The following is a 24450-nucleotide window of genomic DNA, read 5'->3' as shown; positions in this document are numbered from 1 at the left end:
GCTGGACTACCATAGTGACTGCCACAATCTTCCACAGAATTCTGGAGGATTGCAATGACTTTGCCCACCATAGCATCCTCCTCAAATCCTGTACTTGACAAAATGCTGTAACAACTATCCCATACTGCCTGAGCTGCCATACTACTGTAGATTTGGATGCCATTGAGGCCACTTGGGAATTGAAAACTCTCAAGGTTGCCATGCAGATTGATAGAATAGTTAAGAAGGCCTCTGGAATGTCAGGCTTCATTAATAGGGGGATTGATTTCAAGAGTCAAGAGGTCATGTTGCAACTCTGCAGATCTCTGGTAAGACCACACGAGAGTATTGTGTTCATTTTGGTCACCTCATTATAGGAAGGATGTGGAAGTTATGGAGAGGGTACAGAGAAGATTTACCAGGATCTTGCCTGGACTGGAAAATGTCTTATGTGGCAAGGTTAGCAGAGCTGATGTTTTCCCTCTTTGGAGCAAAGAAGGATGAAAGGAGACCTAATACAGGTTACAAGATTCTGAAAGGCATAGACAGAGTGGACAGCCAGCACCTTTTTTCCCAGGGCAGGAATAACAAACATCAGAGGATGTATGTACAAAGTGAAGGGAGGGAAGTTTAAGGGAGACATCAGGGATAATTTTGTTTTACAGAGTTGTGGGTGCCTGGAATGCCTTGCCGGGGATGGTGGTGGAACAATAGGAGGATTTAAGAGACTCTTAGACAGGCACATGGATTAAAGAAAAATAGAGGCTATGAGGAAGTGTTTTTGGAAGGAACATATGGGCTGGGACAACATCGAGGGCCAAATGTCCTCTTCTGTGCTATAGTGTTGTATGAACTATAAATTTCTGGTTTTTTGTTTCTGGTTCTTTTCATATCTACAGGAAGAATATTATAAACTTGAAAAGATTGCTAATGGCAATAATGAGGCTGTTCCCAGGGTTAGGGGAGTTAAGTTTTCATTAGAGATGGGGGAAAAAACAGCCTGTTTTCCTTAAAGCACAGACAGTTAAGATCATCTATAAAATCATGCGGGCCATTGATAAGCTGAATATTGACCGTCTGCCTCCTAGAGTGAAGAGGGCATAACTACATCATGAGAGGGGTGGGATTCATAAGGACATGAGAGGACAGTTTCTTTATTCATAGTGTGGTAGGCATATGGAATGAGCTGCCAAAGTGGTAGAGGCAGGAATGTTTGCTTTCTTGAAAAATCATGGTTAACTACATAGGTGAAAGGGGAGTGGAGGAGTATAGGTGGAGGGCCGGGTAGTGTAGAAGAAGCAGGGAGTCCGAGGAGGGACTTTGATGTGTTGGAGGATAGGCAAAGAAGTGGCAGACAAAATACAGCGAGAGTATTGTCATGCATTTTGGTAGAAAGAATAAAGAAGACTTTTTTTCTAAAAGGGAGATGATTCAGAAAGCAGAGATCCAAAGGGACTTGGGAATCCTAGTGGTGGATTTCCTAAGGGATAACGTACAGGTTGATTATTCATTAAGGAAGTATTACATCTCAAACCAGCAACGACAGAAGACTCGATTAAAAGGTTAAATTTTAACTCAATATTTATTAATAACTCTTAACAATATAATGTCTTAACACAATTAACCCCACTTTAAGTATCTATAGCAAATATACAGATATCATATATTTATAAACAGTGTGTATGTGGAAAAAAATCAAACTATTACAGTCTGTGCTTAATATTCAAAAAGGAAAAATTCCCCCCAAACTCCGGGTCAGTCAGTCAAGTAATTCAGTACAAAAAATAGTCCACAAAATTCAATCTCAAAGTTCATTGTCCAAGTTCAGTTCTTTAACTGATCATAAAGGATGATGTATTGAATGTTGGAGAGTGATGTTGTGTTGCGAAAAACTCACGAATCCTTCCTTATGAGGCATGTGCACCTCACACAGCTCTCCAGCTGCCCTCTGCCGCTCCAACTGCTCCTCTCTGCTTCACAGCTGGATTCTCCCTTTGTTCTCAAAAGTTCCAAGCAATTGGTGAGTCAGCACTCAGCTGTACCATGTTGCACAGAGCAGAAATCCTTCCTTTATAATGATAGTCCACAGTCCAAAAGGTCAGACCATGGTCCATAACAGAAGGCAAATGCTGTGTTTGTATTTATTTCAAGATTAAAACATAAAAGCAAGGATATAATGCTGAGGCTATATAGGTGTCATTCAGACCACATTTGAGTATTTAGGCCCCCATATCCAAAGAAAATGTGTTGGCATTGGGAGTGGGTGAAGAGGAGGTTTACAAGGATGGTCGAGTTAACATACAAGGAATGTTTGATGGCTCTGGGCCTGTACTCACAGGAGTTGAGAAGGATGAATGTGATCTCAATGAAACCTTTTGAATATTGAAAGAGGCTGGATAGAGTGGATGTGGAGAAGAAGAGGGGGAGCATGGTTAGCGTAATGCTATTATAGCACCAGCAACCCAGGTTCAAATCTGGCTCTATCTGTAAGGAACTTGTATGGTCTCCCCATGTCTGCGTGGGTTTCCTCCAGGTGCTGCAGTTTCCTCCCACCCTTTAAAATATATGGGGTTGTAGCCTAATTGGGCGGCACAGGTCTGTTACCTTAAGTCTGCCGTATATTTAAATTTAAAAACGTTTCCAGTAGTGGGAGAGTCTAGGACCAGAGGGCACAGCCTCAGAACAAAAGCACGTCCCTTTGGAACAGAGATGAAGAGAAATTTCTTCTGCCAGGTTATAGAAAGAAGGCAGGAGAATGGGGTGCAGCGGAAAAAAACATCAGCAATGATTTGAAAGCTCGAGCAGACTGGATGAGCCGAGTGGCCTAAATCTGCTCTTATGATCTTATGGAATGGGGCTTAAGTGGGCAAGAGAGACTAAAGCAATAGGGCAAGTTGTTCAGTGTGGATAGAAGCCCAGCTGTAGGACTCAGCTAATATTTTTCAGGTAACAATTCTGTGACAGATGCTTGAGGATTCAATGCTCTAGAAGCTTAAAATCTTTACATTTAGACATACAGCATGGTAACAGGCCATTTCGGCCCACAAGTTCGTGCCGCCCAATTTACATGCAATTAACCTACATCCCCGGTACATTTTGAACAGAGGGAGGAAATGGAGACCTTGGGGAAAATCCACACAGACACAGGGAGAATGAACCAACTCCTTACAGACGGCGTGGATTTGAATCCCGGTCCTGACCGTTGGTACTGTAAAGGTGTTGCGCTAACTGCTACTCCAACCGCGCCACCCCACCTGGGGTATGTTTCATCATTGTCCTTGATGAGACTCAAAAACTAATTTAAGAGCAGTGAGAGAACATATCAGGATTTGTTAACTTTCTGAATTGGGCAAGGCAGCATTCCTGGACTCCTGACTATCCAGGATGCCTGCACCAAGGAGAATGGGATTCATGCAGAAGGTCTCATTGTCACCTTCATTGTTGTCTTTTATTCAATATGCCTTATGTGTTCCCGACATTGGAAACAGGCTCCATTTGCGTGGTGAAGTAGGCCCAGCCAACAGCACAGAAAACCTCTAAATCTTTTGGTAAATGTCACAGTTAGCACAGGGGTCCCCAAACTTTTTAGACTGTCGACACCTTCAGGTCTATGTGGTCCCTCATCCATGCCAAGCATGGAATCAGAATCACAGCACTGGTTGGGAAGGGGGGGGTGGAAATGCTTGACAGGGGGTGTTGGGTGGAGTGGCCAGATGACTGGTTTTAGGCTGCACAGTCCTCTGTCCTTCTCCAGTGCCAAGAAGCTGAATGTTAATTTGTCCCCCAAATGGAGGACAAATTAAAGGGCAGAAAGGACCTTAATGTGGGGTCCTGGGGTCCGCAGGTTGTGCATGGCCGGCTGGCGCATGTGCAAAGAGGGGCAAATATGACTGTGAAGCTTGAAGTCGATATCGACCACTTTGCAGACCCCTAGGTTAGCACAATGCTATTGGAATGCCAGCGACCTTGATTTGAATCCGACACTATCTGTAAGGAGTTTGTACTTCCTCGTTGTGACCTGCACTGCTCTGGTTTCCTCCCAAAAGTTATGGGGTTGGCAGGTTTATTAGGTGGAATTGGGTAGCTCTGCCTCTCAATGGCCAGAATTGGCTTCTACTGTGTTGTAAATAAATTTAGAAACAAATTTAAACATTTTTAGTTTCATGACATCCTTTCCCACAAAACAACTCTAATGTAATTGACCCCTGCAGAGTTTTTCAGGCCTTTTAGATACCCTTAGAAAAAGTATTGTTCCATCTCCAGACCCTTTTTGCCATTAGTAACAGGTGCTTCATCATTAAATTTCAGAAACCATCTTTTAATTTTTTTTCTTTTTTTTTTCTAAAACTTGTGTTTAAAAGTTAAAGGAAGTTGCTGGCAAATTCTTCACAGAGCATTCAATCAGATGCCCTCATCTCACTGCTACCATCAGCAAGGAAGTACACGAACCTGAAGACGAACACGTAATGGTACAAAATCAGCTCTTACCCTCTGCCAACAGATTTTTGAATGGACAATGAACCATATATACCTCACTTTCTCTTTTTTGCACATATTTATTTATTTATTTTTATAATGTAATTTATAGCAATATTTTCACATGTAATGCTGTCTCATTATGTGGTGTGGTATATGGGGTGTCTAGGGAGGGGTGGCACCACTGGTTGGGGGGGGGGGAAAGAGCCCATCGTGCTCTTTTCGGGCAGCTCGTCCACCTTCGGTCCCCACCTGACACTTAGCTCTCACATGTGGCTCCAAGTAGCTCTAGCACATACAGTGGCCACTCTCCGGTAAGCCATCTCGGTAGATGGCTAAACCAGGTGAGGGTAGCCGATGGGTCTTCAACCCTTGGTGAAGCAGGGGAATCTGTCTATCCCAGTGTGTGAAGTCTGGCCCTGGGTGGTTGAGTGGAAGAGACCAATTAATGGTTCAACGGTCAAGAAAGCACGCCCAGCAGGTATCGTGGAACACTAAGAGCATGACAAGACACTTGGACATCCTGGTCATGCACTGCAGCAAGAGAGGTCTCTAGTCGTAACGGTTGTCTGTATTACTGGATTAAGGTCTCTTCTGCCGAGAGAGTGGGATTGCCCATCACGCAACAGGTTTCTGTTATGTGATTCATCTCAGTTAACCCAACTCAACAAGTCCTGTGGCGATGGAGGAGTGACAAGGTGGAGATGACCACTGGCAGTTGTAGCTGCAAATGTGCACATAGGCAGCCTTTGGACCAGTGGTCATTCGTCTCTGTAACCAGGGCAGCAGAGATGTCCAACAGCATCCAGGGCAACTGTGCAGTCCTTTTTAAGACAGCACTGCCCACCCTCACATGAGGGAGAGGTTTAGAAAAGGTACCCTAAGCATTGTCTTCCCCACAACAGCATCTGGCTAGCTAACCACCAACAGCGAGTGGATATATGCTCTTTTGAAAAGGAAAACCACAGATTGACAAAAGGATCCACGGAGTAGGTTTTGCAATTAAAGTTGCTCTGCTGAAGAACATCCCTACCCTACCCACTGGAATCAATGAACGTATCATGAAGTTCCGCTTCCCTCTTATCAAGTCCTGGCATATCACCATTGTCAGTGTCTTTGCATCAACTCTCATGAGTTCAGATGAAGTCAAGGAAAGTTTCTTTGAGGACCTGGACCAGACTATTCAGACAACTCTTGCTAGCAACAAACTCGTCATTTTGGGCCACTTCAACACTAGGGTGGGGATAGACAGTAAAAACTGGGATGGAGTCCTTGGAAGGCATGGAGTGGGAAAACAAAACAGTAATGGCCTACTGCTTCTGAGTAAATATGCCAAGCACAATCTGTGCATCGCTAATATGATGTTCAGACTTGCAAACAAATACAAAACAACTTGGATGCATCCTAGGTATGCCTGTGTAACCTTCAAGACGGCACCATCATCCAGGCCATGGGAGGTGCTGAGTGTTGGACAGATCACAGGCTGGCTCAGTCAGTCCTCAACTTGCACGTAGCCCTTTTATAGCGTAAGCAATCAAAAACTGTCAGGGTGTCATTCGGCAGACTGCAAGGTCCAGGTCAAGTCCAGCATTTTCAAGATCTACTTAATGAAACACTCTCCAGCAGTTCAGCGCTTGTGGGAACCTGTTCTGAAAAGTGGAAGCGGTTCAGAGATGTTGTCACGTAGAATGCTACAACTATACTCAGAATGAAAACCCAATGCATCAAGATTGGTTTGATGAAAACCAGGAGGCCATTTAAGCAGCTCTTAGGGCCAAGAACAAGGCCTATGCAGACCAGCAAAATGACCCATCAAATGTCTCAAAGAAAGACAAGTTTAAACACCTGCAATCCAAAATACAGGCAGAACTCTGAGAAATGAGGGATAGGTGGTGGTAGAGAAAGGCCGAGCAGGTGGAACACTATGCATGCCACTAAAGAGTTTTTCAGTGCCATTAACTCAGTTAATGGTCCTTCTAAATCAGGATGCTCCCCCTTGCTGGCATCAGACTGGTCAAGACTGATCAAAGACCAGGAAGTACTGAAAGACCATTTGGCTGAATACTTTTCCAACCTACTCACAGTCGATCCTGGTGTCTTACAGCACATCCCTAAACAGCCAGTCCTGGATGACCTAGACGTGTCACTCTACTGATGAGATCAATAAAGCGATCTCGCAGATGAATTCAAATAAAGCAACAGGGCAGGATGGCATTCCTGCTGAGATCTACAAAGTTCTAAGCCCAAACGCATTACAGCCGCTCCAAGACATTCTGGAGGACATCTGGATCACAGAGGAGATGCCTGATGACTTCCATGATGCCCTCATCGTGGATCTCTACAAAAATAGGGGAAGCAAATCAAACTGCAGAAATTACAGGGGCATTTCAGTGCTGTCTGTCCATCTCAGGCAAAATTTTCACCCGCATCCTCCTGAACAGATGTGACACTGTCTTGGAAAGGAATCTCCTGGAGGCACGGTGCAATTTTCAGCCAGAACGGAGTTCAGAGGACATGATATTTGCTGTGAGGCAAGTTCAGGGGAAATGTATTGAGCAGAACAAGCTTCCTTACTCTGTCTTCATTGACCTGGCAAAGCATTTGACACTGTTAACAGGGACGCTTCCTGATCCATCCTGAGACGTTACGGATGCCCAAAGAAATTCGTAAAAATGATCCAGCTGCTCCATGATGGAATGATAGGACAGGTCCTCTGCTGTGGTGACATACCAGCTGCATTTACTATTTCTAATGGGCTGTAGCAGGTTTGTGTACTAGCCCCAGTCTTGTTCAATCTGTTCTTCACTTGCATGTGGTCATGTGCTGTCCAAGGTCTGGAAGAGAGAGTGTACATCAGGTACTGACAGGACAGCTCTCTTTGATCTTAGCCGCTTGAATGCACGGACGAAGTACCTCTACACAGAGGCTCAAAAAACCCTTTATACTGATGACTGTGCACTCTTGGTGCACAAAGATAGTGATCTACGGTTAATGTTGAACAAATTCTCAGACAGTTGACCATCAACAAGACTGAAGTACTCCATCAGGCCATGCCAAACACCAACACCATAGAACAAAAATCATTGCTGACGACACCCAGCTGACGAATACAAACAGCTTCAAATACTTGGGGAGCATCATCTCGAATGATGGGTCTTTGGACAAAGAAATTGATACCAGGATCAGCAAGGCCAACCAAACCAAAAGATGACCAATAATGCTGATGCAAAGCAATGAATTTCATAGAGTTCGTGACAATAAATTCTGATTCTGATGTGTTGAAAGGGTGTGGAAGCTATTTAGAGACAGAACAATGGATAGGATGAGGAAAAATGAACTCTGGAATTTAGGGTTTAGGCAGGTGAGTGTTGACCAAGGGGAAGTCAAGATTAAGATTGGTCAAAATTTTAGAAAATGCAGATAACTCAAATGGATTGTAGGGGTGGATGAGATTATAAAAGGGCAGAGGCAAAAGCTTAATTGTTTTTGAAAACAAGGATACAAATATTAAATGACAAATGGGCTGTTTAGGTAATTCTTTCAGTGTTTTCTATAAAGAATGTCACATATTCTTCATGTGGAAGCAGTATGATAATATACATTTGAGGACTATGACAAGACACCACCCTTTACATTCTGACTGGTGGTGATTATAACCTATTTGCCAGGATCATTCAGGAAGTTACAAGTGTGCGTCTTGATTGCACTAGGTTCATCAAGACTGGTTTGATGTTACCAAGCAACTCTAGTGCTCCAACATTTATAGATTTATTATATAGGAAATATGTAGGTATAATATGTCATTGCATTCTGTGTGTACTTTGTTGATGTACAAACTCATTTATTGGTAAGGTTAACTGCTAACATTTGTTGAGCATGACTATTAATGTCTAAGATCGTTTATTACACACTGACATTTCATACACAAATGCTCGTTAGTTCCCTGTAGTTCTCAACTCTTTTCTGTGCATCCATAAACCAATCTATTTCATACAAAATTTTTGTCCTATAGTGTTTTTGAATGATGATGATAAATGTACTATATTTTTCATGTTTAATTATGGACAGTTAACGTTAACACATGGGATTTGTTTCAATTAGATCTGAATTGTTATATTTTTGGTGGTTGGTGTGTGTGTATTTATATACACTGTATATTCAAGTCTTGAAAGTAGACTGATTACTTCAGTTGAATGATAGGAAAATGCTTTTGCTTCTTCCAGAAATCTGCAGCCCACTGACACTTCCTCATCATTCTCGAAAAGCTCACAATTGCATTCAAACTACAAAAGCGCAAGAATCAGGAAATAGGCATAAATATAAAGCCAAGAGAAGACATCCTGTCAAATTACAGATATAAATCGGTTATGTAATTAATGACAAGACCATGGGTGAGTAATGAGTTTATTATTTTCTGCCTGATTACAAATAAAATAATTAATTGATGACTCGTCATCACACTTACCTTCTCTTTTTAATTGTGTTTCATCCAAGTAGTGGATCGAGAACTGGGTCAGTGGTTTCTTCAAGGTTTTCAATGAGGACAACATTAACAGATGATAATGTATTCTCAATAATATCTAAATAACTTTATATAAAAATGTATTTCTTAAAAGTAATGACTGTGCTTTAGTTAAAAAAAATTGAGTTATTTCTAAACAGTTTATCCTTTCTGTCCCATGTGAATAACTCTCAGATCACTTCCATACTTGCTCCCAATTAATTGATCTCTTGCTGCTGTGTGTCGATCTTAAATGGCCAATATTCACAGTTGAACAGATTTTCTGTTGACATCTTCTCACTGGGTAATCCTTCATTACGCTAGGTTGCAATTGTGGCTTTGTCAGTCAACATTGTTATTGGATCCAGTCCTTTCATAATTGATATGGAAACCTGAAACAAGCAAGGAACAAATTTTATGGCTAAATCCAAGATTCTTTTTCTATGCACTGTTAACACATGTGATTGGTTTCAGTCATTATGCACTGCAGCTGGTTAGGATATTTAGAAAAATCAGAAGTTTTTCTTTAGATTTTATTTTATTATGCTAATAAATTAATAGCAATAGATTATAAGTATTGTATGTCAAAAGTATATATTTTTTGAATATTTTATTTAAATTTCCATATATGTTTTAATATCTAGATACAGGAAATATCCCTCATATCTCAAATCAGTAATACATAGTACTATATACCTCCTAACCCCTTCCCCCAAATAATAATACAGCCCCAAAGAACATAAGAAACAAAAAGAATAAGATAAAAGATATGAGTAAAAGAAAAGAGAGAAAAGGAAAGAAAACACATCTGGTTACTAAAGTTTCAATACATTCAATCAAATTTGCCTTTACAATATTAAACATATATTAATTCCAAGGAGTTGATAAGGTTCCTGTGGTTTGGGGATAGTTTTCATAATGTAATACCTACAACATGTAAATTTTAAAGAAAATACCATATTTATATGCAATTTTATAAAAAAGGTATACAACTATGTATTTCTGATGCCATCAATCCATTGCCAAATGTGAATCTGATTTCCATTTCGCCATTATACATTTTCTTGCAACTGCTAAATCAATTTTTACAAATTCCTTTTGAAACATATTAAGTTTCAGTTTTGGTCTTGTTCCAGATATATTACCTAATAAGAAACGCATTGCATTTTGAGGAAATTTAACTTTAGTGGCCCATTCTAAAAATGCTCCTAGTTCCATCCAAAAAAGTCTCAATTTTGGACATGATCAAGTGGAGTGTAAAAAAGTATCTATCTCTTGATTATTTGTAAAACACTTATCTGATAAAGCTAATTTCAGTCTATTTAATTTCTGTGGGGTAAGATATAATTGATGTAAAAAAAATATTGAACCAATTCATATCTAATGTTTATTGTGTTTGTTATACCATCATGACACTATTCCAACCAATTTTTATCCTCAATACTAATATTTAATATTTAAATATTTTAATATTTAAATCAGTTTTCCATCTTTGTCTAGATCTATGGGTTCCTTGTTTATGTATTCGCTTTTGCAACAGTGTATATACGTAGTTGAAATAAACTTCTTAATAGATTTATTACAAATCGATCTTTCTATTTCACTCCTTTCGGGAAATAACATTGTCGGACCCATTTTATCCTGTAAATATGCCTTTGTTTGATAATAACAAAATATTGTATTATTTTGTATCCCATATTTATTTTTCATTAAATCAAATAACATTAAACTTTCCCTTCAAAACAATCCACTATTCTCCTAATTCCTTTGCAGACCAAGTAATAAAAAAATTGGTTGTTCATTGTAAAGGGAATAAGTCTATTTTGAGTCAATGGCATTTTATGTATCACATAATTCCTCATTCCCATTTCAACATTTTCCTTGTTCCATATATTAATCAAATGTTTCAACAATGGCATATCCCTATCTCCAATTATTTATGTCTTACCTCATTTGCACATAAAATCTTCAGGCATTATCTCCCCTATTTTATCAATCTCTATCTTCATCTATGCTGGTTTCTCTCCCTCTTCAAAGAAGGAAGGGAGAAATCTCATTTGTGCTGCTTTATAATAATTTTTAAAATTTGGAAGGTGTAAACTTCCCAATCCAAGTTTCCAAGTTAGTTTTTCTAATGAAACTCTGACATTTTGCTCTTCCACAGAAACTTTCTTACATATTTATTCAATTCCTGAAAAAAAATGTGGAATAAATATAGGCAATGTTTGAAAAAAAATATTGTAACATAGGAAAAATATTTATTTTTATACAATTAACACTCCTTTTGTTAATTAACAATTAACAAATAAAGTTACAGGCAGTTCCATCCATTTTTAAAAAATCATCAATTTTCTTAAGGGGTAATAATTCAATATAAATATATATTTAAAAAAAATTATCTATTTGTATTCCTAACTATTTATTCTATTTACTGGCCATTTAAATTGAGTATCTCTTTTACACTGTATATATCACCCATAGTAAGAGGCATAATCTCACTTTTGTCCCAATTTACTTTATAATCAGATACTATTCTGTATTCGTTTAATGTTGAGTATAATTTACGTAATGAACTTTCCAGTTCCATCAAATTATATCATCTGCAAATAAACTAATCTTATATTTCTCTCTACCAACTCTAAAACCATTAATATCAGAATCAGACCTAATCAATTCTGCCAATGGTTCTATTGCTAAAATAAATAGAGCCGATGACAATAGACACACTTGTCAACTGGATCTAGTTAATTGAAAAAAGTCAGAGATTTGTCCATTTGTTACCACCGTAGTTTTTGGTCCATTATACTGGGCTTTAATCCATTTAATAAATAATTTCCCCATGCTAAACTTTGAATACATTAAATTAAAAAAAAAATCACATTCTCATCTATCAAACGCTTTTTCTACTCCTAAAGCGACAGCTACACTTGTATCTCCTCTTTTCTGTGCCATGGATTGTAACCATATAACAATTACAGCACGGAAACAAGCCAATTTGACCATTCTAGTCTGCACTGATCCAAATACCCTCCTCTAATCCCACTTACCAGCACTCTGCCCATATCCCGCCATCCCCCTCCCATCCATATACTTATCCTACTCTTTCTTAAATGACAAAATTGACCCTGTCTCCACCACCTTTCCCAGAAGCCCATTCCACACAGTAACCACTCTCTGAGTAAAGAAGTTTCCCCTCATGTTACTCCTAAACATTTGCCCGTCAACTCTCAACCCATGACCTCTTGTATCCATCTCTCTTACTCTCAATGGGAAAAGCCTTTCCACATCAACTCTATCTATCCCTCTCATTATCTTAAACATCTCTATCAAATCCACTCTCAGTCTTCTACGTTCCAAACAATAAATACCTAATTTGCTCAATCTTTCCTTGTATTCCAGATGCTGAAACATTTTGTAAATCTTCTCTGCACTCTCTCTATCTTGTTAATATCCTTCCTATAAATCGGTGACCAGAACTGCACACCGATTTGGCCTCACCAATACCTTGTACAGTTTCATCATTACTTCCCAACTCCTATATTCTATGCACTGATTTATATAGGCAAGCATACTAAAGGCCTTCTTCGCCACCCTATCCACATGCGCTCCTATCTTCAGGGAACAATGCACCGGTATTCCTAGATCTTTCTGCTCCTCTGCATTCTTCAATGCCCTCCCATTTACCACATATGTCTTGCTTTGATTATTCTTTCCAAAATGAAGCACTTCACACTTATCAGCATTAAACTCCATCTCCCATCTTTCTGCCCACTCCTCTAAGCAGTTTAAATCCCTCTGCAATCTTTGAAAACCCTCTTCATCATCCACAATTCACAATTAAAGGGTGAAAAACTACAGCATGCTGTTGTTCAGAGGGACTTGGGAGTGCTTGTGCATGAATCGCAAAAAGTAAGGTTGCAGGTGCAGCAGGCAAATGAAATGTTGGCCTTCATCGCTAGAGGAATTGAATTCAGGAGTAGGGAGGTAATGTTGCAACTGTATAAGGTACTGGTGAGACCACACCTGGAGTACTGTGTCCACTTCTGGTCTCCATATTTGAGGAAGGATATATTGGCTTTGGAGATGGTCCAGAGGAGGTTTACTAGGTTGATCCCTGGGATGAAGGGGTTGACTTATGAAAAAAGATTAAATCGTCTAGGATTGTAATCGCTCGAGTTCAGAAGAATGAGAGGAGATCTTATAGAAACATATAGGATTATGAAGGGTATGGATAGAATAGATGTAGGAAGGTTTTTTGAGCTGGCTGGGGAAACTAAAACGAGAGGACACAGTCTCAAGATTCGGGGGAGTAGATTTAGGACAGAGATGAGGAAAAATAGTTTTTCCCAGAGAGTAGTGAATGTTTGGAATTCTCTAGCCAGGGAAGTGGTTGAGGCTGCTTCATTAAACATATTTAAAATTCGGTTAGATAAATTTTTACATGATAGAGGAATTAGGAATATGGGGAGAAGGCAGGTAGGTGGAGTTAGGTCATAAATTAGATCAGCCATGATTGTATTGAATTGTGGAGCAGGCTCGATGGGCCATTTTTGGCCTACTCCTGTTCCTACTTCCTATGTTCCTATCTTCCTATTTTAGTATCATCTGCATATTTACTAATCCAATTTACCACCCCATCCTCCAGATCATTAACATATATGATAAACAGTAATGGTCCCAATACCAAACCCTGAGGTAAACCACTTGTCACCGGCCTCCATCAAACAATAATCTACTACTGCTCTCCGGCAACTTCCTTCCAGCTACTATTGAATCCATTTGACTATCTCCAAATTAATACCCAGGGACTTAGCCTTCCTAACTAACCTCCCATGCGCAAGCTTATCGAAGGCCTTATTGAAGTCCATATAGACAATATCCACTGCTCTACCCTCATCAACATTCCTAGTCACCTCTTCAAAAAATTCAACAAGATTGGTCAAACATGACCTTCCATGTACAAATCCGTGTTGAATGTCCCTGATCAGACCCTGTCCCTCCATATACTTATATATACTATCTCTAAGAAAGCTTTCCATCAATTTACCTACCACAGATGTCAAACTTACAGGCCGATAATTGCTAGACTTGCTTCTCGAACCCTTTTTAAACAAAGGAACCACATGCGCAACATGCCAATCCTCCAGCCCTATACCCGTCTCAAATGTCATTTGAAAAATCACTGCCAGAGCCTTCGCTATTTCCTCTCTAACTTCTCTCAAGGTTCTGGAAAAAATCCTGTCAGGACCTGGAGACTTATCCACCTTTATATGTTCCAAAAGCTCCAGTACTACCTCTTTCTTAAACACTATAGTCTCCATATTAAATCTTCGTCCGCGAAGCCAAGCCAAAGAAAGATAGTCTCCATATATACCCCCTTTGCTTCCTTTACCCTGCACAGTTCAATATCCTTCTCCTCAGTAAATACTGAGGAAAAGAAATTGTTCAAGACTTCCCCAATCTCTTTTGGCTCCACACACATTTGTCCTTTCTGATTCTCTATTTGACCAATTTTGTCTCTCACTTTCCTTTTGCTATTTACATATTTGTAGAAACCCTTTGGATTTATTTTCACCCTGCTTGCTATAGCCACCTCATGCCTTCTTTTAGCTTTTCTAATTTCTTCCTTAAGATTCTTTTTACTTTCAATATAGTACCAAAACATCTCCTTTTTTCCCTGTTTCTTATATTTATTGTAGTACTCCCTCTTTTTTCAAACCAAGTTTCCAATATCCCTTGAGAACCATGGCTCTCTCAAACTTTTGACCTGACCTTTCGATTTAACAGGTTTATAAAGATTTTGTACTCTTAAAACCTCTCCTTTAAAAGACTTCATTTCTCTATTACATCCTTCCCTGAAAACAAATTGTCCCAATACATCCCTTGTAAATCCTTTCACATCTCCTCAAACCTAGCTTTTCCCCACTCAAAAACCTCAACTCTGGGCCCAGACCTATCCTTTCCCATAATTACCTTGAAGCTAATGGCTCCATGATCACTGGACCTGAAGTGCTCCCCCACACATACCTCTGTCACCTGACCAATCTCATTCCCCAACAGTAAATCCAACACAGCTCCCTCCCTAGTTGGTACCTCCACATATTGATGTAAAAAGCTATCCTGCACACATTTTACAAACTCCAACCCATCCAGCCCTTTCACGGAATGAGTTTCCCAATCAATATTCGGAAAATTAAAATCACCCACAATCACTACCCTGTGGTTATTACAAATATCTGCTATCTCCCTACTAGTTTGTTCCTCTAATTCGCGTTCCCCATTCGGTGGTCTTTAATACACCCTTATAATTGTAACTTCTCCTTTCCCATTCCTCAATTCCACCCAAATAGCCTCCCTGGATGAGCCTTCTATTCTATCACACCTAAGCACCACTGTAATATTTTCTCTAACAAGTAGTGCAACCGCACCCCCTCTTGTCCCCCAGGTTCCATCACACCTAAAGCAACTAAATCCAGGAATATTTAGCTGCCAGTCACATCCCTCCTGTAACCATGTTTCACTAATCGCTACCATGTCATACTTCCAAGTGTCAATCCATACCTTCAGCTCATCCACCTTCCTTACAATGCTCCTAGCTTTAAAATATATGCATTTTAGAGTTTTCCCACTTTTTCCTTCCTGTAGGCCCATATCTTTACCAACACCTCTCTTATGATCTTTTGCAATCAACCTCTGTCCATCTTTGTATTGAGCATCCCCCTTTTCTATCACCCGCCTTTCACCCCCCAACACTGTCTACAAGCTTTCTCTAATTGCACTCTAACCTTCTCCTTGCAGTTCTCCTTCATTTGGTTCCCTCCCCCCAGCCATTCTAGTTTAAAGTCTCCTGAGTAACCCTAGCAAACATCCCCGCCAGAATCCTGGTCCCCCTGGGGTTCAAATGCAACCCGTCCTTTTTGTACAGGTCACACCTATCCCAAAAATGGTCCCAGTGATCCACAAATTTGAATCCCTGCCCTTTGCTCCACCCCTTCAGCCATGCGTTCATCCTCCATCTCATTCTATTCCTGCTCTCACTGTCGCGTGGCACAGGCAGTAAACCTTTGCAGTCCTTCTTTTTAACTCTCTACCTAACTCCCTGTACTCACTTTTCAGGACCTCTTCTCTATTCCTCCCTATGTCATTGGTACCTACATGAACCATGACTTCTGGCTCATCTCCCTCCCCCTTTAGGATGCCCTGGACTCAAGCAGCAACATCCTGGACCATGGCACTAGGGAGGAAAGCTACCATTTGGTTCTTCTTGCTCTGCCAACAGAATACTCTGTCTGTACTTCTGACTATTGCCCTCCTCTTCCTTTCCCTACTCTTCTGAGCCTGAGGCCCACCCAGTGCCAGAGGCACAGCCACTGACGCATTCCCCAGCTGGGCTGTTTCCCCCAACAATACCCAAAGAGGAGTACCTGTTGTTGAGGACCACAGCCATAGGGGTCCTCTCTACCACCTTACTATTCCTCTTCCCTCTCCTAACCGTGATCCATCTGTCCTCCTCCCGTGATCCTGGCGTGAACACCTGGCTGTAACTCCTATCTATGACGACCTTACTCTCATTACTCATTAATCCAGTCACATGATCTGCCGACTTTTTTTAAAAAACAAATTAAGTTTGATCCATATTTATTAACTTGGGTAAACATTTTGCCTACCTGCTTGCTAACACTTTTGCTACTATTGTATAATCTGCATTTAACAAAGATATAGGTCTATATGAAGATGCCTTTAAAGGACTCTTTTTTGGGAATCACTGTTGTTATTGTTGTCTTAAAGGATTATGGTTTAATACTTCCATCAAAAGTAGATCTTAAGGCAAGGCTTGAATCTTCTCCAGGAGGAGGGTGAAGTAATTCACAGGGGTTTCTGTGAAGAACAAGAAAGGGAAGTGTGGAGGAGAATAAATTGTAGTAGGTTAAGTTAAAATATTTGTTTCAACCTAGAAATGGCTATGATTGAGATGAGATGTTTTTAAGAGATGGGTTAAGGGTGGAGTGCTAAACAGATCCTTAAAAATTGTTTTTTTTTACATGTTATTGTGGTGGCGCTTTTTATTCAAAGTTCAGATTATTGTCAGACTACATACATAATATCACATACAACCCTGAGATTCTTTTACTTGGGGTCTTGGCAGAATTTCTACTTACCTGTATTGCAAAACACTGAACTCAAGAAAGAAATGTAAACAAAGAAAGAAATTGCAACAAACAAACTGTGCCCTAAAGAAAAGAAATATTAAATAATAATTAAAGTGGAAAGTAAGAGCACTTAAATGAGTCCCTGATTGAGTTTGTCGTTGAGGAGTCTAATGGTGGAGGGGCAGCAGTAGTAGTGCGAGTCTCGTGACACCTAGACCTCTTTCCTGATGGAAGCAGTGAGAACAGAGCATGTGCTGGGTGGTGTGGGTCTTTGACAATTGTTACTCCTCTCCAATGGCAGTGTTCCCCATAGATTTTCTCAATGGTAAGGAGAGTTTTGCCTGTGATGTACTAGGCTGTATCCACTACCTTATGGAGGGCTTTCTGCTCAGAGATACTGGTACCTCCATGCCAGGCCATAATTCAGCTGGTCAGCACGCTTTCCACTACACATTTGTAGATGTTTTTCCGAAGTTTAAGACGTCACACCAAACCATCACAAATTCCTGAGGAAGTAAAGGAGATGACATACTTTCTTCATGATAACATTTGTGTGTTGCATCCACAGGTTTTCCAAGATATGAACTCCTAGGAATTTAAATTTCCTCACTCACTCCTTTCTCAATTTACACTTCCTAACTCTGAGAAATACAAAGCTAGTCAATCCAATCTTTCATCATATTCCTACCATCCCAAGAAACAATATGATGCCCCTCGGTGGCAAATATATTTCTTCTTCATTAAAAAGATCAATATAAAAACATAAAATATTCTGTGTGATCTTCACCAAGGCCCTGTTTAAATTTAGCAAGGCACGCTTGTTCTTCCTTAAAGGATCACTTGCACGTTTGCTTTCAATAACAAGAACACTCAACTTTTACCAGCCTAACACCATTTGAGTAATACACTGTCTGTTTTCCTACCAGAGTGGATTCACATTTATTCATGGTTTTGCCCATTAACACAATCCCTTTGCATAATCTTAATCTCTTTGCATCCTCCTCACAATAACTGACATTTCTGGCTTGAGCCCTTCGTCAAAGTATGAAAGAATGTTGGTAGATGTCCAAACAAAAGGGGAAGGGGTGGGTGGAAGGGGTGGGGGGTCGCAAAGGCAGGAGATGATAGGTGAAGGAAGGAGGGAGGGGATAGCAGCAATGAGAGGGGAGGAGCAATGTCTGAGTGGGTAGATGAACTGGAAAGACAGGAAAAGGGGGAGGGGAAAGCAGTAAAGTCGATGTTGATACCATCTGGCTGGAGGGTGCCCAAATGGAAAATAAGGTGTTGTTCCTCCAATCTGCAGGTGGTCAGGGTGGGATAGTACATAAAACCATGGACAGGCATGTGAGTGCGGGAGTGTGTCTTGGAATTGAAAAGGCTGGCCACTGAGAGGTCGCTGTGGTTGCGAACAGAGCAGAGGTGCTGAGCAAAGTGATCTTCCAGTCTGTGCCCAATCTCTCTGATGGAGAGAATGCCACAAAAAGTGCTTGGATGCAGTAAATAAGTCCTCTGGATGTATAGGCGAAGTATTGCTTCACTTGAAAGGCCTGCTTGGGACCCCGGACTGTGGTGAGGGATGAGGTGTGGGCACAAGTCTTGTACCTTTTACAGGCACAGGGGAAGGTGTTGAGGGTGTGATGGGTTGGGAGGGGTTGAATGCACGAGAGAGTCATGGAGGGAGCAGTCACTGTAGAAGGCTGAGAGGGAAGAAGTTAAAATGTGTCTTGCTGTAAATGCCAGAAATTCCAGTGGATGAGGATGGTGAGATGGTAGGTATTTAATGTTGGTTGTGTCTAGGGGAAGAGGGAGCCAGGGCAGATGAGTGGGAAATGGAGAAGTGGGTGACGGCTGAGTTGATAGTTGGGGGGGGGGGGGGTTGTGGAGGAGCCACGTTTGTGGAAGAAGACAGACATTTCAGAAGGTCTGGACTGGAAGACCTCAACTTGGGAACTGATGCAACAGAGATGGAGAAATTGAGAGATGGGGATGGAATCCTTGCAGGGAACAGGGTGTAAGAAGTGTAGTCCAGGTAGTTGTGGGAGTTGCAGGGTTCTGTTATTGCCTCAATTGGAATAGGCTCCAGCATTTTCTCCACTACTTTTTAGTGCTGGGCACTGAGAGTAACCTTTCTACTGAAGGCAAGAGAGAATACCTGCGGGTACAGTGACAACCACTCAACCCTTTTAACTTTGGCCACTCCTCTCCGGCCTGGGGAATGCTGCTCCCATTCAGTGATTGCTGGCTCTTGAAATAGGCAGAGGGTTTTTTTTTAAATTGAATCGACTGTCGTATTTGTGAAGGTGTAGATTATTTTCCAATATCTCAATATATCCCACACAACATTGGATATGACTATTTTAGGGTTCTGGCATGGCAGCGGCAAGGGATGGTTGCAGGGTGAAGGATTGAAGAAGTAAGTTTTAGCAGGGGGCATTATTTTCCCTAGATATGCCACTGTGTAGGAATTCAGACATTAACAAAGTCTTGAGCCATACAAATCTTGATGTCAATTTGTCAAGAACTTTAAATGCTATCATAGGAACTCCTACTGGCAAAGGTTGGAACAAAAAAAGCAGCCTTGGCAAAACATTCATTCGGACAGTTTCAATTCTACTGATTAATGCTAAGGGGAAAATCTCCCATCTGAGCATATCTGCCTTTACCTCCTTTAATAACATCCCATAATTGGCTTCATACAGTTTTAAGATGGAACGATGACAATGCTTAGGTATCTGAAGCCCTCACTGAACCAATGAATCCTGACCAGGTTTTCTAATTGCAATGGCCACGTACCCAACAGCATTATTGCTTCTGATTTTGAATAATTAATTTTATAACCAGATATTTATTCATATTCTTTTAAAACCTGCATCATGCGAGACACTGAAGAAATAGGGTTGGTCACCTACAGCATGACATCTGCAAATAGGGATATCATATGCTCCATCCTTCTATTGTCTTTTATACCCTTTATATAACCCTCTTGCCTAATAATTTCACGAAGTGGTTCTAAGCACATATTAAAGAGCATGGAACTCAAACTGTCTCCCTGCCTAACTCTACGCTCTAACCTGAAAAACTGAGAGCAACATCCATTCACCCTCACTCTTGACCTTGGCAAAAATTTAGTACTTTCACGCATTTTATAAAGTTTGGGTGAAACTCCATCTTATCTAATGCATGGTTGAGATAGACCCAGACTACTCTATCAAAAGCCTTTTGCGCATCCAAACCAAATATCATAGCTGTCTGATGTTTCTTTTTGGCACATGAGAATAATGTTAAGAACATGCCTGATATTAATGGCTCCTGGTCTACTGGGTATGAATCCTGTTTGATCAGGGTGTATCAACTGTGTTACAATCTTTTGAATTCTCTTTGTTAGTATAGCACTAAGTATCTTTTAATAATTATATAAAAGACATCAGCCTATAACCTTTGCACTTAGTGGGGTCTTTCCAATCCTTATGAATTACAGAGATTATAGCCTTGCCCATGACTTAGGAGGATTTCCTTCCGATAGGACATAATTATAGGCCTTAGCCAAAATTGGGGAGAGGTCCTCCCTATAACACGTAGAATTTTCCCGGAATCCCATCAGTCCCTGGGGACTTATTATTCTTTGGTTTATTAATAACTTCCTTTATTTCCTGCTCTTCTATACATGCTGTCATTTTTACCACTTCTTGGGAAAGGGAGGGTAAATTTAGTCTATAAAAGAATGTTCTTATCTTCCCCTCTTTGTCTATGACTTCAGGAGAATTATATAGTTCCTAACAGGATGAAAATGCTTCTGCCATTTCTCTTAGTTGTGAAACTAACTTCCTTGAGGCCGGGTGAAAGACTTTGGAGTCCACTCAATTGGCTTGCTCTTTACACAGCTGAAATGCCAAGAGGCGACCAGCTCTGTTTCTCTTCTCATAATACTTTTGATTTGAAAATCTCCAGGCCCTTTCAGCTTTGTATGTCAGGAGCTCCTCTAATTCATGTCTGCTTTGTCTTAACTCATTTAGGAGTTCTTTATTTTTATTGTTATTTTGATGTACTGACTCTAGTACCTTTAGTTCACTTTCCAGGTCTGATCATTTCTCCAACCTGTTCTTTCTTATTCTAATTGATATTTCAATCATTTTACCCTTCCTATTGCTTCAGCAGAATCCCACAAGATGGATGGGGTAATGTTATCATTATCATAGATATGAAAATACTCCTCCCTACACTGTTTAATCTCCGGACTCAGTAAAGGGCCAGTCAATAGAGAAAGGTTTCCACTCCAATATTTAAAACACTTTCCTATTTCTAAATCCAGGGTGAGGATTATAGGTGTGTGGTCACTGATTGTTACTGAGTCTATTTTACAATCTAATACTTTATACATACATTGATTGTTTAGAAACACAAAATGTATCTATGTGTGAATAACTCCCATGCACATTTGAGAAGAAACTAAACTCCCTCCCCTTGGTTTCTGTGTCTTCATGGATCCACCAACCCCATCTCTCCTAACATGTTATTCAATGTTTTCAATCTTTTTGATTCCTTGTGTATTATCTGTAATCTATCCAGCCTCCCATCCAGAACACCATTAAAGTCTCCACCAATAATTATCATACTTTTAGCGATATTTGCAATTAGGTTCGCAATTTCTCCAAAGAAAGAGGAATAATTTTCTGTCAGAATATAAATATTCAGTATCGATATACCTTTCCCACTTATCATACCGATTACCATAACGTATCTCCCTAGTGTGTCTTGGATCACTTTTCTGCAGAGAGGTCTACACTCTTATTGAATAAGATGGTCTGCTCCACTCTCGGTTTGACTGCAAGGGATCCATATGCTCTCTCTATACAGATATTTAGGTCTCCTGGCAGTTCTAGCGATCTCTTATAAGAGTTCAGTCACATACTGTTCATGTCATTTTTTTTTCTTTTCTCTCTGCAACTCCATAAATCCTCAGGTTTTTACATCTCGACCTATTTTCCAGGTCTAAACATTTATCCGCTAGCTTAGCCTCTCAGTGTAACACGTACTTGATAATACTCTCATGTCGCATTCCTCTGTCTTCTGTTGAAGTTTCTCTGCCCCCCATTTCTTTCAGTTTCCCCTCCAGATTTTCAATTTGAGCAGTTAAATATCCTCCACTCTCACTAGCTTCTGTTTAATATCTTCTGAGGCTACTTTGTGTTCCTTATCAGAGACACTGCCGTCATGAGGGGAAAGGTGGGATGCTTTCTCCATCTGTCCTTATTCATCATTCTCTCCCTTTCCTCAGTGCTCATTAACCCTATGTGGGCTCATCCCACTCAATTAATCATTAATACTTAAATTGTAGCATATGCTTCAGTAATTATTTTGTACATGATTGGTTTAAAGAGGGTTTCTCGAGGAGCAAGTTGACTACACAGATGCTGTTTTCATGACATCACCAGAAGTCAGCCAAGTTAGTTTCAGTCATCACCAATAGTGGTTGAACTTATGCTGTCAAAGATACTGGTCCTGCTTCTATGGAAAACAAACATATTCCACCAATTCAACAACAAGTCCTAGTGCTCCAGAAATTTAAATTTCACTCTCATGAAGCACATCTCAAACATTTGGCAGGACGATCTTCTTGTTTTCAAGCTCATTGGCACGTGCCACCAACCGCACTCCTGAGAGTAATAATTTTGAGGTCCTCTTTTTGAGTTTCCTTCCTAATTCCTGAATCAATGCCTGCTGCTCATCATTTACTCTAACCTTGGGCATCTTGTGGACCATGGCTTCTGGCTGTTCACCCTCCAGAATAATCAGCATCTACTCCGTGATATCCTTCTATCTTGAGTTAACTTACCAACCTGGAATCACGTATTTGATCAGAGAAATGCCAGTTTTCTCCTCTAACAATAGACTCCATAGAACATTATAGCACAGAAAACAGGCCTTCAGCCCATCTAGTTTGTGCTCAACTATCATTCTGCCTAGTCCCACTGACCTGCACCCAGTCCCTCTCATCTATGTACCTGTTCGAATGTTGCTTAAATGTGAAAATCCCCCATCCCAATTGCTCTCTTGACCTTTTATTATAATCCTTTCTCATTATTTTATTTTTACAAGTTGTTGGTTTTGAGGAGCTTTAAGATTATCAACTGAAGTTATTTTTAAAATATTTTTGAGCTGATCCCAACTGCAGTTGATGATTGTCAGATTTGGGAGGGCTGAGTTGGGGGGTGGGGGATCCATTAGAGAGTTACTTAGTTTGGCAAGGTTACCTTTCTTTCAATTTTTTTTTATATAGTGTGGATCCAAGATGGTGGCCCCTGGAGCCACATGGGGATGACTGGAAAGGATGCTATTTTATACAAACCATTCTATTAATCGGACGATTGCTCCAATTTACATAGTTTTATGGAATGTTAAGGGTCTGGATGGGACAAATAAGAAGTAAAATGTTATGGCACATCTTAGACAGTTAAAAACATCTATTGCTTTTTTTTGAAGAAATCATAAGGAATTTCAATAAGGATAGGACAGCATTTAAATGGAGAAGACAATATTTTTATTTGTGTTCTGAGGCTAAAATAAGAGGAGTTTTAATATTAATAAATCAAAATATCCATTTTAGATAAACAAGGACATTTTATTATTTTAACAAACAAATTATATAATAAACTAGTAGTTCTGTCTAATGTTTATGCCCCTAATATAGATGATGCAGATTTTTTGGAATTTTTTTTCAGTATTACCAGATTTAAATCAATATTCATTGATTTTGCGAGGAGATTTTAATTGTTTTTTGAATACAACTTTAGATCATTCCTCTTCTAGAATAGTTTCCCTTTTAAAATCTACTGGTATAATACATTCCTTTTTATCTAATGTTAGTATTACAGATGTTTGACATTTTCTAAACCCTACTTGTCAAGAGAACTATTTTTTAATCTAACATACATCATTCGTATTCAAGGATTAATTATCAATAAAAATGCAATCAATTTCTCTGACTAAATCATGTGAGTATCAAGGAAGAGTTATTTCAAATCATGCCCCAGTTACTATATCTTTGAATATGTTTGAAAATTCCCCATTAAAAAGAGGGGTGATTTAATACTACTCTTCTTGCCAACAGAGAATTTTTAAATTTTATGGAGCAACAAATTCAGTTTTTTTTTCTACTAATTCTACCCCAATGATGTCTAACTTGATTATTTGGGATACAATGAAAGCATATTTAATAGGACAAATCATTTCATATATGGCCAACATTAAGAAAAAGACCAATAAGGAAAGGCTGATTAAGCAAATTGATCTACAATTTGCTCAAAACAAAAATACCGATTTTTATGAGAAGAGTTGATCTTAAAA

The 24450-nt window shown here is 39.9% G+C and overlaps 1 pseudogene; it reads right to left on the bottom strand.

The window, feature by feature from the left end:
- Positions 1 to 24450, bottom strand: part of LOC138759896 (dynein axonemal heavy chain 11-like) — a 119850-nt pseudogene that overhangs the window by 18980 nt on the left and 76420 nt on the right.

Source organism: Narcine bancroftii, chromosome 1 (genome assembly GCF_036971445.1).
Source record: "Narcine bancroftii isolate sNarBan1 chromosome 1, sNarBan1.hap1, whole genome shotgun sequence".
Lineage (NCBI taxonomy): Eukaryota > Metazoa > Chordata > Chondrichthyes > Torpediniformes > Narcinidae > Narcine > Narcine bancroftii.
Note: the sequence above shows the minus strand (reverse complement) of the source record. Positions and strands in the feature narration are given on the sequence as shown.